Here is a 14,934-nt window from a genome sequence, read left to right as displayed (position 1 = left end):
CCCGGGTTCAAGTGATTCTCCTGCCGCAGCCTCCTAAGTAGCTGGGATTACAGGCACGCACCACCACACCCGTCTAATTTTTGTATTTTTAGTAAAGACAGGGTTTCACCATGTTGGCCAGGATGGTCTCAAACTCCTGACCTCAAGTGATCCGTCTGCCTCAGCCTCCCAAAGTGCTGGGATTACAGGTGTGAGCCACTGCGTGGGGCCAACTTTTCTCATGTCTATCATCACAGGTTAGATTTACCTACTCTAGAACTTTCTATAAATGGAATCATAACAATAAGGACTCTTTTCTGTCTGGCTTCTTTTGCTTAAAATGATGTCTTTGAGATACCTGAGAAAATGTGTTCCTTTAAACTGTCAAGTGTATTCCACTGCACGAGTATACTACTGTTTGTGTATAAATTCACCTGTTGGTGGTCACTTCGATTGTTTCCAGTTTTTGGCACTTGGGTTTTCTTTTTATTATTGATTTGTAGGCATTCTTGCATATTTCAGATATCAAATCTGTTGTCAGAAATAGATTTTGCCCAGCACTTTGAGATGCCAAAGCAGGTGGATCACCTGAGGTCAGGAGTTCAAGACCAGCCTGGCCAACATGCTGAAACCCTGTCTCTAGTAAAAATACAAAAATTAGCTGGGCATGGTGGCATGCACCTGTAATCCCAGCCAGTTGGGAGGCTGAGGCAGGAGAATTGCTTGAACCCAGGAGGCAGAGGTTGCAGATCGCGCCATTGCACTCCAGCCTGGGTGATGAGAGCAAAACTCCGTCTCAAAAAAAAAAAAAAGAAAAAAAGGAAAGAAATTTTGCAGGCTAGGTGCTATGGCTCATGCCTGTAATCTCAGCACTTTGGGAGATTGAGGTGGAAGGACTTCTTGAGCCACGAGTTGGAGACCAGCTTAGGCAACACAGTAAGACCCTGTCTCTACAAAAAATAAAATAAAATAAAATTATTTTGCAAATATTTCTCCCAGTCTATGTCTTGTCTTTTCATTTTCTTAATGGTATTGTTTAATGAGCAGAAGTGTTACATTTTGATTATGTCCAATTTGTGATTTTTGTCTTCTATGATTAGTATTTTTTATGTTCTGAAGAAATTTTAGCCGAGTGTAACAGCATGCAGATATTTTCCTGTATCTCGTTTTAGAAAACATTGAAGCTTAATAGTTTCAGATTTCACATTAAGGCCTCCTGTCTTAAGCTAATTTTTGTATATGGTATGAGGTAGCAGTCAAAGTTCTTCTGTTTTGTTTTTGTTTTTAATATGGATATCCAATTGTTCTAGAATCATTTGTTGCAAAGACTTTTCTTTCTACATTGATGTGTGTGCCTGTGTGAGCATGCACAAATACCTTTGTTGAAAATCAATTGACTATACACACGTGAACCTATTTCAGGACTCTCAGTTCTGTTTCATTGACTTGTTTGTCTATCTGATGCAAATAACAGCGTCTAAATAATTGTTGCTTTATAGTAAGTCTTGAAAGCAGGAAGGATATGTCTTCTATAGTTTTTCTTTTTAAGGTTCTGTTGCTAATCTTCATCTTTTGAATTTTCATAATACATTTTAACATCAGCTCATTAATTTCTACTAAAAAGCCTCCTGGAATTTGGATTGGGATTGCACTGAAGCTATAGATCAATATTAATTCTCTCAATCCATAAGCATGTTATATGGTTTAATTTTTTATTTAACCTTTTTTGGCAATATGAAATCATTTTCAGAATGTCTTACTTATTTTTGTTAAATTTTCAGTAGTTTATATTTTGCTGCCATTATAAATGGAATTGCTATTTAATTTTATTTTCCAATGTTTTGTTTGTCAAAATTGAAATATAATGAATTAATTATTTATTTAATTTATTTATTTATTTTGAGAAGGAGTCGCTCTTTATCACCCAGGCAGGAGTGCAGTGGCGCAATCTCGGCTCACTGCAACCTCCACCTGCCACCCCCCTTCCCTTCCCGCTCCCCACCGCCCCCGTTCAAGCAATTCTCATGTCTCAGCCTCCTAAGTAGCTGAGATTTACAGGTGCCTGCCACCATGCCTACTAATTTTTTTTTTGTATTTTTAGTAGAGACGGGGTTTTGCCATGTTGGCCAGGCTGGTTTCAAACTCCTGACCTCAAGCGATCTGCCCGCCTCAACCTCCCAAAGTGCTGGGATTACAGGCATGAGCCACCGTGCCCAGCCCAAAATTAAAGTATAATTAAGTTTTATATATTTACCTTGACTGCCGTGACTTTGTTAAATTTATTTTTGGTTCTACTAGACCAAATGATGATTCCTTAGGATGTTTTATATATGAAATTGTGTCATCTGCATAAAAGATAGTTTTGCTTCTTTTTTTTTTTTAATTTGTATGCCTTTATTTTTTTCTTATGTTGTTGTATTAGAACTTTCAGGATAATGGTTGCATAGAAGTAGGGAGAGTGGACATCTTGTTTCTGAACTCTGAAAGAAAGCATTAAATATTTCTCTATTTAGTATAACATTCGCTGTTGGGTTTTTATATATGCCATTTCTTACACTGATGAAAGTTCTTTCTTTTCCTAGTTTTTTTGAGAGGTTTTTAAAAATCATGAATGTGGCTGGGTGCAGTGGCTCACACCTGTAATCCCAGCACTTTGGGAAACTGAGCCAGGTGGATCACCTGAGATCAGGAGTTTGAGACCAGCCTGGCCAACATGGTGAAACCTCGTCTCTACCAAAAATACAAAAATTAGCCAGGCGTGGTGGTGCACTCCTGTAATCCCAGCTACTTGGGAGGCTGAGGAAGGAGCATCACTTGAACCCGGGAGGCAGAGGTTGCAGTGAACTGAGATCGGGCCACTGCACCCCAGCCTGGGCCACAAGAGCCAGACTCTGTCTCAAAAAAAAAAAAATCATGAAAATGTATAAAATGTTTTCAAAAAATATTTTTGCATCAATTGAGATGTTATGCTTTTTTTCTGTTTGATTCTGTTAATGTGATGAATTATAACATTGATTTTCTAACGGGAAACCAAACTTGCAATCCTGGCATAAGTTATTAATAACAGTTATCCTATTCACACAATGCCGAATTTGGTTTTCTAATATTTTATTGAGGACTTTGCATCTTTACTCATGCAGGATATTGGCCTGTAATTTTCTTTTCTTGTAATGTCCTTGTCAAGTTTGGGCATCAGTGTTTATGCTGGCCTCATAAAACAACTTGGAAAGTGTTTTCTTCTATTTTCTTGAAGAGTTTGTGTAAGACTGGTGTTAGTTTTTTCCTTAAGGCTTTGATAGAATTTATGAGTAAAGCCATCTGGGCTTGGGATTTTCTTTGTTGAAAGATTTTTCATTATGAATTCAATTTTGAAAAAAAGATACAGGGCTATGTGAATTTTTCTTTTTCTTCTTGCTAATTTTGGTAAGATATGCTTTTCAAGGAATTTGTCCATTTGCTCTAAGCTGTTGAATTTATAGGCATAAAATCATTCATTGCTTTGTCTTCTTGGAGAATTGAATCCTTTATCATTATGTAATAACCCTCTTTATCACTGGTAATATTTCTTGTCTGAAGCCTACTTTGACATTAATGAAGCTACTCAGCTTTCTTTTGATTAGTGTCTGTATGGTACATCTATTTTCATCCTTTTACTTTTAACCTATCTATGTTTTTATGTTTAAAATGGTATTTTTGTAGACAGTATATAGTTGAGTCTTGCTTTTTATATTGTCTAGCAATTTCTATCTTTTTATTAGTGTGGTTCGCATTTAATATGATTATTGATATGATTGAGTTAAAGTCAATAATCTAAACAGCTGTTTTTGATTTGTTCCATTTGTGCTTTCTTTTGGCCCCCTTTTTGATTAATTAAGCATTTTTTACTATCTAATGTTATCTTCACTATTGAATTAACATGTGTAACTGTTTTTAAAAATTTTAGTAGTTGCCTTAGACTTTACCATACACATCTTGTTTGATCAAAGTCTACTTTCAAATAATTATCTTCTGTTTCATGTCTACTATAAAGGTAATATATTCCCACTTCCAGCTCCTCACCCTTGTTCTATTGTTGCCCTGTATTTACTCTTACAAATGCTATACATGCACAATACTTCTACTTTTGCTTTAGATAGTTATTTTTTAGAGCAATTAAAAGTAATAAAACATGACTTTTATGTTTACCTTTAGTCATTCCATTTCCAATGCTCTTAATTTCTTTCTCTGGATTCAAGTTTCTATCTTCTATTACATTCCTTATTCCTGAAGAACTTTCTATAACATTTCTTATGGCATAGGTACACTGGCAATTAATTCTCTCAGGTTTTGTTGTTGTTGTTTGTTTTGAGTCTGGGAAAGTCTTTATTTCTCCTTTCTTTTTGAAAGATATTTTTGCTGGGTAAAGAATTCTGAATTTACTGGTTTTTGATGTCAATCAGCATCAAAGACATTATTCCACTATCTTCTGGCTTGCATAGTTTCCGCTGAGAAATATTCTGTCCTTCTTACCTTTGGTTTTTAACTTCTGTGTGTACAGTGTGTCTGTTTTCATTGGCTGCCTTCAGAATGTTCTCATTATCTCTGGTTTTCAGCAGTTTGAATATGATATGCCTATGATGTGGGAGTTCTTTTCGGGGGAGCATTTATTCTGCTTGGTGTTCTTTGAGCATCTTGGAACTATGATTCAGTATCTGTAATTCATTTTGGAAAATCCTTACATATTATTTCTTAATATATTTTCTTTCTGGGATGCCAATTACATGCAGGTTAGATCTTTTGTTATTGTCCCATATCTCTTAGATGCTCTGTTGTGTTTTTCCATCCACATTCCATTCTTCCACTTTTCTGGCAATCAATGCCACAATTGTCATAAGCCCGGTTTCCATAATATGTAAGGGTCTCACCAAAGAAATTATTTGTTGTTGTCTTTTCTCTTGTTATCCAAATCCTTAGGGGTCTATCTCTTTAGAAGGTTGTTTTCTGCCACTTTAATAGTCTTAGAAGAGAGCAAAAGTGAATGCATTTGCACAATCTGCCATCTTTAATTGGAAGTCAAAATGGAATTTCATTAGTTAAATGAAGCTTAGTAGTGGTAAGGACTACATTTCCTGCTATCTTTGAAATAAATTAATCTAGTGTATCTTACTTTCTCATTTTAAAGGACTTTTGCATTATCAGAAATGACTCACAAATAATGACAAACATGTATTATACACTCATCATGTGCTGGTGGTGTAAATCCTGTTCTATAATTACTTAATTCTCACAACAATTCTACTAGATAGACACACTTATTATCCTCATTTTTACAGTGAGGGTAAACTGAGGCACAGAATGATTAAGTAATTTGTCCAAAGATGCAGAAATAGAAAATGACAGAATCTGGCTTCTTAAACCATTATATTTTAACTACTTCAACAAATGGGAAGATAATTATTTTTAGGTAATATCTTTGTTTTTGGTCTCTATAATCCTTCAGTTATTACTGTTACCTCTCTAAGAATCTTAATCTATTAATCAGCAAGTACATATTTAGCACCCATTGTGTGCCCAGAATTGTTTTGTTTGCTATGGAGGTATAAACAAATATGGCAGGGCTGTTTCCTTCAAGAAGTTCACATTCTCCAAAGGAAAGGCCCCACAAATCTAAAAATAAACATTAAGGTACAGAGGAGTATCATTATTATTATCATGATTTTTGAGACAAGGTCTTGCTCTGTCACCCAGGCTGGAGTGCAGTGGTGCCATCATGGCTCATGCAGCCTTGCTCTCCCAGGCTGAAGTGATCCTTCTTCCTCAGCCTCCCATGTAGTTGGGTCTACAGGCACAGATACAATGATTTCTTAATTTTTTTGTATAGACAGGGTCTCACTATGTTGCCCAGGCTGGTCTCAAATTTCTTGGCTTAAGTGATCCTCCTGCCTTGGCCTCCCAAAGTATTGGGATTACAGATCTGAGCTACCACACCCAGCCAGTATCACTATTCAGAAAAAGGAAAGCTCAATTTGATCTGGATGCTTAGAAACCATGGGAAACATATTAAAAATAATGATGATTATTCAACAGTTTGCTTAGCTCTGGATCACCCATGCTGCATTTTCACTTCTTCCTTACCTCTTTTTTGTGCTCTAATTTTTACCTATTCCACTGTTTATAAATACTTTTTCCACAGAACAAAATAAGGAAATTTTTTAAGCTCAAAAGGTATCTATAAAAGTTTAAAGTGGAAAGAATCTCAAAATCTTGGTTATGGTGATGTGCGTGCATGTGTGTGTGTGTGTATGCATATATATATATATATATATATATATATATATATATATATATATGTATATATCCCAATTATTTTCTTTCTCCATCAAAATAGATAACTGAGAATTAACAGGTATTAACATTAGGTGTTCCCTAGTATGTCTGGAATAACTGTGATTATCAAAGGTTTTATAAATGCAATTTTATCTTTTAGATTGGCTAGTATGGTGTCTGACTCCTAATAGGCACCTAACAAACATTTATCATTTCACTGACGGAATGAATGAAATTAAAGAATCTCTAAGGCATATATTTTTGGTAAATGATAAAGAAAATCCTCATGAGTTTGTATTTTAATTTAAAGAGCAGATTTTCCTAATGCCGTGCACGTCGACATATCCTAGGGAGAAGGTTGTAGCTGACCCGTTATCCTTACTTGGAAGCTCTACAGGATTAAAGGTCTGGATTCCTTCATAGTTGATGACCACCTCTTCCCTGGTGCAGTACCTGGCAGAGAGTAGATTCAATAAATATTTGTTGGATGGAAAAATGAACCATCTGACAGATTGAGGCAAAAATAATTCTTAGTGCTATATAGCAACTTGTCTCAAGGGCAGATTCCAGACATAACTAATAGTAACAGCAGAGAAATTTTTCAGGAAAAACTTGATCGTGTAGTGGTCAGACCATGTTTTATGGAGCTAGGCAGACCTAGGACCTATTCCCATCCCTGCCACTTACTAGCTAGCTTTGCAACCTAAGAAAAGTTGTTTAACCTCTCCAAGTCTCAATTTCCCAGTCATTAAATTCAGAGCAGTAATATTATTTCATATGTTTGTTGTGAGGATTAAAGAAAATATTCAACATCAAGAGCTTATCTCATGACCAACTACAGAAGTACTCAACAAATGGTAAATATTATTGTTATGCAGAGATTTCAGGAGTTGAGGCAGAGGCCATTTGGATCTATAGAGAATCTTAACAAAAGTGAGGAAACCTAAAACAGATGTGCCTATCTGCTTCCTATATTTCTCTTTTCTTGCTTTAGGAATTTTGAATGACATTTGTTTGGCATATGGATATGTGGAAATGGTGAGATGAGAAGAAGGCTAGAAATCCTTTCCACTTTTAGAGAAATGCCCTCTACCAAGGATGTATGCTCCAGAGCAACATAGGCCCACCCTATCTGCTGAGGATGAAAACAGCAAGAGACAATGGGATATGACACAGTAATGAGTTCTCATTTGTCAGGTGTCAGCTTGCTGATATGGTCTAAGGATAAGGTGTTCAACAATTCTTAGAAATTGGTAATAACAATACCACTTACACAGCAGTGCCTCTTACAGTTTTTATAATACTTCTACATGGACTATCTGTTTTAATTTTCACCACAATGTTGTGAGGAGCCTGAAGTAAATATTATCATTCCCATTTTATAGATGAGTAAAAACATTCTGAGAAGTGAAATGACCATGCCCAAGGTCACTTAGCTACTCAGTAATTGACCTGGGGCTCAAACCCGGGTTGTCACTCTGGATTCATTTTTTTTTTTCCAAAGCAGCTGTTTGTTCTATGGAATCTGCCTATTTTCATTAGTGAGTGTGCGTGTGTACATGCTAGACCCTCAAAAATTTGTGATTTATAAGGTAATTTTGTACTCAACTGCAGTCACTAAAAGAAGAGGGCTGTTTTTTATCGTTGTTGTTTTCCTTGTTTTGTTTTGTTGTTGTTGTTTTAAATTTTATGTCTCTTTTTGGCCCAACAGGGAGCAAAGTTTGTCATCTTGATACACTAGATCTTTGATGATATCAATAAGGAAACATCCACACCCTTTGGTTAAAAGACTCTGAGACTTCAAGGACTGCTGGCTGTCCAGAAGAGGCTGTGGTGGTTCAAGTGAGGGTCAAGGCTGTAGTTATACCAATCTGTTACTCCATGAAGAGTCCAAGGCTGCTGAACAGAGTGAACCTCAGAACAGATAGCAGTGGCACCTAGAAGATATAATCTCAACAGCAGATGAGTTATTGAGGGATGATTGCTGATTATGGATTCCTCTTCATCTCTCTTAACTTATATTCCAAGCTGTTAACCTAGAATAAATCCTACTATATCTAATTAATGCATTAATCAAACTTTGTTTTGAATGGAAGGGGGGAGAGTATGTTGATTACCCCTGCTAGCGGGATACAAAATATGCCTAAAGCAGAATATCTTTCTCCATCATGAATAACATTAATCTCTGCAGTTCTCACAAGTGAATAATTATTTTATAGTTTGTTTCCTATTTGTCTGTCTTGGTATTTATTCTTTATGAGTTTCCAGGTGACAATTTGTTTCAGGAAGAATTCTCTCCAGAAACAATTTTTTAAGATTATCGTCAAATTCCTTAGTAAAGAGTTGAAAGCCAAACTCACTAGGTGAAATGCAACAACAACCGATGGGCAACAGACTGATCTCCAACTTCCTGAATTCTTTTTTTTTTTTTTGAGACAGGGTCTCTCTCTGTCAATCAGGCTGGAGTGCAGTGGCTCAATCTTGGCTCACTGCAGCCTCCACCTCCCAGGCCCAAGCAATCCCGAGTAGTAGGGACTCAGGCACGCACCACGACACCTGGCTAATTTTTTGTATTTTTTGTAAAGAGAGGGTTTCACCATGTTGCCCAGGCTGGTCTTGAGCTCCTGAGCTCAAAGTATTTGCTTGCCTCAGCCTCCCAAAGTGCTGGGGTTACAGGCGTGAGCCACCGTGCCAGGCCTTTAATTCTTAATTGCCGCCAGGATTGATTGGTAAGGCCGTAGAAGAGTTGCTGTCCATTCCAAGTCTTCCCATCTGAAGCAACCACCATGCCACAGCCTTATTCTGTCCCATGGCTGTTTTGTGCATCTCCAAGTGTACCAGTATGAGGCCCTCAAACACACCCATGTCCTCTGATGAGATAATGTTGGTCACGATAACCACAGGGATGTCACAGCCGCCGTTCCACACTCTAACTAATTCTTATTTTGTTCCAACAACAACAATTTGAAATGGGAAGAACCACCCCATTTTAGACATTTCAAAACGAGGGCTTGGATAGATTATGTACCTTGTCCAAGGTCACACAACCAAATGGCAAGGTACAGACTCAACCTAGTTCCATCTGCCTCCAGTCCAAAACCCAGAGCTCTCAACTGCCACCCTCATTGTCTCTGCTAGATACTGGCTTCCCTGCGGTAACTGTTGAGGCTGGAAAACACAGGCCTGAGAGAACTTTTAAATATGAAATGATAACTCTTTGCCTACTGAGATTCTTATTTTTAAAAACCCAGAGGAAGATCATATTTATATATTTATTCAACATTCATGTATGATATTTAGATTTACAAAATGCTTTATAGTGTAACAGAATGGGCAGAAATTTTTACTCGGGCTTATAATTGTCTTTTCTTTCATATTCATTTATTCCTTTGATTTATATAATGTGTTCTCTGCTTGGTCTTCTGAGATTATGTACAATGGTAACAAATCGAAAATAATATTAATAAAAGATTATTTTGTATCACTCACAGGGAAAACTGACTGGGGCCATGCGCCTCTCTGTTCTTTAGAAACGTTATGCGAGAGAACATAATATCGTCCCCAGAATACTGTCTGTAATGCCGGCTATGCTTATTCGTGGTGCTTTAAAAATAAATTTAACTCCTGTTCTTCATTTTGTGTGTGTGTGTGTGTGTGTTATTTACTTCCTTCTCTTCAGGTGGCTGGGGTGCTTCACAGCTGTAATGAACTGCTGTGAGCATCACCTGAAGTTGCCAAACTACTTTCTTTACTGATTATTGAGCATGAGTTCTCTGCGGAATGCTGGGTCCCTTTACCTGTGAACCTTTTCCCCAGTTGGTCACCAGGCTGGTTCCTGCTTTTCATCTAGTCCTGAAATCAACAGGCACTGTCTCTGCAAAGCCTGCCCTGACCCCAGATTCAAAAGAACCCCACATCACAATGTATCCTAGCATTTTCTTATTTCTTCCTTAGCATGCAATATTCTATGTTAAGAATGCTAGAGTCCAGGCTGGGTGCAGTGGCTCATGCCTGTAATCCCAGTACTTTGGGAGGCCAAGGTGGGCGGATCACCTGAGGTCAGGAGTTCAAGACCAGCCTGGCCAACATGGTGAAACCCCATCTCTACTAAAAATACAAAAGTTAGCTGGGCTTGGTGGTGCATGCCTGTAGTCCCAGGTACTCGGGAGGCAGAGGCAGGGGAATCACTTGAACCCGGGAGATAGAGGCTGCAGTAAGCCGAGATCACGCCACTGCACTCCAGCCCAGCAAGGCTCTGTCTCAAAAAAAGAATGCTAGAGTCCTTGGGTTTGGTGCGAATGAATAAATACAGATAGGTAAGCTAATATTTTGTCATTTTTAAGTTGCTATGTTCTTCTTTAAAATGAATATTTTAGGCCGGGCATGGTGGCTCATACCTATAATCCTAGCACTTTGGGAGGCTGAGGTGGGTGGATCACTTGAGGTCAAGAGTTCGATACCAGCCTGGCCGACATGGCTAAACCCCATCTCTACTAAAAATACAAAAATTAGCCTAGCTTGGTGGTGTATACCTGTAATCCCAGCTACTCAGGAGTCTGAGGCACAAGAATCCCTTGAACCTCAGAGGCAGAGGTTGCAGTAAGCCGAGATTGCACCACTGCACTCCAGCCTGGATGACAGAGCAAGACTCTGTCTCAAAAATAAATAAATTAAAAAAAATAAAATGAATATTTTTAAGAATCTCTTTAAGGTAAATTACTCTGAAGTTTTACGATGTACTCCCTGTCTTTGCAAGGCATCAGCTCTTGACTGTGGGGGACATGTAAAACATGGCTGGAGGGCTGGGCGCGGTGGCGCAGGCCTGTAATCCTAGCATTTTGAGAGGCTGTAGGAGGGAGGATAGCTTGAGCCCAGGAGTTAAAGACAAGCCTAGGCAATACAAGGAGACCCTACAAATAATAAAAAAAAAATAGCCAAGTGTGATGTCACATGCCTGTAGTCTCAAGATTCTGGAGGCTGAGGTGGGAGGATCACTTTAGCCTGGGAGGTCGAGGCTGCAGTGAGTTGTGATGGCACCACTGTACCCCAGCCTGGGCAACACAGCAAGACCTTGTCTTAAAAAAAGTACATACAGCAAAAGTCATGGCAAGGGCTTCTGTTGGTCAATTTATAGATTTTAAATGACTGTGCGCGTAATCCGCAGATTAAAACAGTTATTTTCATCATTAATTTTTTTCTTTAGAAATGGCAATTAGGGTGCCTAATTAAACTGTGGTTTAGAAAGATCAGTGTTGAGGCCTGTACCAGGAGGAAGGCTTGGGGTCCAGCCAACTGGTTAAGTGCTTTTCAACACAGGCAGCATATTGTTAATAATAATAATATAGGGTGGAGCAATGTCATTGCAGTTTTTGCCATTAAAAGTAATGGCAAAACCACAATTACCTTTGTGGCAACCTAATACATTCTACTAACCAGGGCCAATTGAGTCAGAATCTTGTTGGGGGAGGAGTGCAGCCCAGGCACCAGCATTTTAAAAAAATGTGCCAGGTGATCAGGTGTGCACCCGGGATGAGAACCGCTGGATCCGAAGGCTCCTAGTGTCCACTCCTGAGAAAAGTGAGTGACCAGGGTGGCAGTTGTCAGCCCATGCTTTCCGTGGCCCTCCAAGTTAGAGGACCTGACTCTCATCCAGCTCTGAACTTAGAAAAAGCTCAGGATCCCCCTTCCCACTGTCGGTGGTTTCTGGAATGAGACTTCCTATTTCAATATGGTGTCTGATGAGCCTGGCAGTGCCAGCAGGGCACCCTCTTCTCAGGCCCCACAGGATTGCTGGTCTCCTGTCTAGATTTTCTGTTTGTTTTTTGGATGCCCTCCTGGACCCTCAGACCAAATCTCAGCCTGCTTGTTCAGTGCCTGGCCACTCTGACTTAGCTACTGTAACCTCTTCTTTGCAGAATCAAGACCTTGTTCCTCATATGCATAACCACCAGCTGGGGTCCCGCTTCCATCAGATTGAACCACACAGGATCACAGTGGAGTCTCCTTCTTGAGTCTTCCCACCCTGGAAACTCCTACTGCTGTCAAACACCCTGACAGGTCAATCTCCTTGAACATGGGCCCTTCCATAAAGCTTTTAGCCACTTTTCTTATTCATAGAGAAATAAACTCCACCTCTTTAGCAAGAGGTCATGCAAAATGCATGTCAAGGGTCCTGAATACAAGGGAGGGGTGAAAAATAAGGGCCAATAAAGCAATCAGTCAACCACTGGCAAATAAGGGAGATACTGGTTATTTCTGGGAAAGAAGCAAAAATTGTAGCAACATCAGCTACATAGGGAGTCTAATTTGATCTGAGGTGACAGTAAGGTGCATCTGGTGACAAAATAACGGTCATGTCACCATGAAGCATCTGCAAGTTTGACAACTTAGATGTGACTTGAGAAGAGTATAGGAATTATTTAGAAAGGTTAATAATCAAAACTTCAGAAAGCCACTCACAAGCCTGAACCAGGGGAGAGAATGGGCCTGGATTAGATCCTGGCTGAGATTGGTGGGCCACATGCAAAGCAGCATCCTCCCAGGAAGGGAAGCCGGGGAGTCAGGGTTACAGCACCTGCAGTTGGGGTTACTGGAAGCCTCCCTGGACTTGGGGGTACTGGGAGCATTCTAGTCATCATTTTGCTACTCCACAGGAGCCTCAACTCTCTGAGTCGCCTCTTCTCTAGGGACCTGGGTGGATTGACATCCCTGACCCTTTGAAATGTAAGCAGAAGTGTCATATAGCACTTCCTCGTGGAAGCAATGAAAAGCCACTGCTCTATTTTGATGCTCTTTTCTTCCCACAGTCCAGTGTAAACCTCATGTTGAGATGGTGGCATCAAAAGAGGGCAGAACCTTGGATCCCTGAGTGACTAAAGTGAGCACAGCTACCTGCTAACTCGCAATGGACATGTAGCATGAAAGAGACATAAACCTTTATTGTATTAAGCCACTGAGCATTGGAGGTTTTTTCTATGGCAGCAGAGCCTAGCCTACTCTGACTACTTTGAGGACTTTGTCCATGAATGTGTTCCTGTTAACTCTAGAATTTTAACTGACAGCCTGGTAAAGTAGAGAGAAGCATTGTGATGATAATGATGATGATGATGATGTCACTGAGTGCTGGAAAAGGTTTCTGCCACTACCTTCCTAGACTCATCTAAGTGGATGGACTCCAGGGGATGGAGAATGGAAGGCAGCAGATGTTTGTTGACTTCCTGCTCTATATCAGGCACTGTGCTAGATACCATACACGCCATCAACATTTAGGACAGTATGGTCAGAGCAATTTGATTTTTATATTACAGTTGAGGAAAAGAGCTCACAAGAGGTTAAATTACTTGCCTAAAACTCACAAATTTAGTATATGTCAGATCCAGGACCAGAACTCAAGCCCATCTAACTTCAGAGCCTATGCTATTTTCCTGTAACATAAACATACAAGTAATGAGCTTTTAATCTTTTATAACTTGTTAGCATTTTCCTCCTAACTGTAATCCCTTTAGGATAAATTTGAGTTAGATCAATCTACTCTTCATAGCTATTGTTCTTAGAATTATTTCGCTCTTTCGTTTCACCCAGATTTGTTTTTGCTGACCTTTGACACATGAGGTGCTACACATCTGTGTGTTTGTTTAAACTTCAACCAAACACCCTCATGTTTGTTTTAAGTCAGAATATCATCACAGGATATCTGGAAATGCCTCCACCATGGCTACAAGTTTTTTAAAATGTGAGATTTTTCCTATATGGTAAGGATGTTGCAGAGAACTAGAATGAGATGTGAGGCAACTGATGTTTTCTTTTTTCTGTTTGCTTTTTTTTTTTTTTTACAAACAAAGGAGAATGAAAGCTGTCTCTTGTAGATAGGATATTTTCAGCCGTCATTACCATGGACTCTTTGAAATGTACTACTTCAGAAAAGCCACAGTGACTCCCTCTGGGCCTCACCCACCTGAGATGACATCACGACGCAAATCCAGGACTTACTCTCTTCATACGGATGGAATGGTTGGTTCACTTGGCTTTTAGAGTGCAGACAAGCCATTCAGTGGAGGGCATGCCTCAGCCTGCACTCTTCTGACTCATGACATGACTTCTCCATGGAGAGCCAGGATTCTTCTCAAGTGTAACAATATTAATTATCAAGTCACTTTAAAACATGTGTGATGTATGTGTGCATTTATTTCACAGGAATGGTATAAAGATTAAATACTTAATGAATCCATTTTTCATATCAAGGATATATTTGCCCTATGCCTAAATATATCTCTCCCTTCTGTTTCTCATGAGAAATATAGCTATCTTTATTATGTAATCAGTAATATATCATTCCTTCTAAGCAGGATCTAATTTTAGCAACATGATGAATGGCCCAGGAATGTATTCCACTGCCCTCTGCAGAAAGGAATATATATCAGACCTGCTCAGGTGTGTGTCATTTCTTTATACTGGGAGCTTTCAGCAGCCCAAGTGGCAGCTGGGTTTTTCTGACTGAAAGCCCCAAGTTCTGTCTCTATTTGGGCTCGGGCAGACACCACTAGGAAACGGCCATGTGTGAACAATACCTAGATTTGCTAGCTCAGCCAACGAGGCGTATGGTTCTCCTATGCCCGGGTTTATTGCACCAGCTAGAAAATGACCAATTGT

General features: G+C 39.2%; 2 long non-coding RNA genes across 3 annotated transcripts; one reads left to right on the top strand and one right to left on the bottom strand.

Moving 5' to 3' along the window:
- Positions 1-3,525: 3,525 nt before the first annotated feature.
- LOC115931092 (uncharacterized) lies at positions 3,526-14,396 on the bottom strand. Of its 2 annotated transcripts, XR_008672410.2 has the most exons (4): positions 14,240-14,396; positions 7,895-8,222; positions 6,668-6,738; positions 3,526-4,975 (listed from the first exon to the last, which is right to left on the bottom strand). It is a non-coding gene; the product is annotated as an uncharacterized lncRNA (long non-coding RNA). The 2 variants fall into 2 exon arrangements; XR_008672409.2 differs by lacking the exon at positions 3,526-4,975 and having other exon boundaries at positions 6,567-6,738.
- Positions 13,436-14,449, top strand: LOC129527436 (uncharacterized). The gene is made up of 2 exons (XR_008672408.2): positions 13,436-13,563; positions 14,127-14,449. It is a non-coding gene; the product is annotated as an uncharacterized lncRNA (long non-coding RNA).
- Positions 14,450-14,934: the final 485 nt, after the last annotated feature.

The sequence above is a fragment of the Gorilla gorilla genome, chromosome 18 (assembly GCF_029281585.2).
Source record: "Gorilla gorilla gorilla isolate KB3781 chromosome 18, NHGRI_mGorGor1-v2.1_pri, whole genome shotgun sequence".
Classification (NCBI taxonomy): domain Eukaryota; kingdom Metazoa; phylum Chordata; class Mammalia; order Primates; family Hominidae; genus Gorilla; species Gorilla gorilla.
Note: the sequence above shows the minus strand (reverse complement) of the source record. Positions and strands in the feature narration are given on the sequence as shown.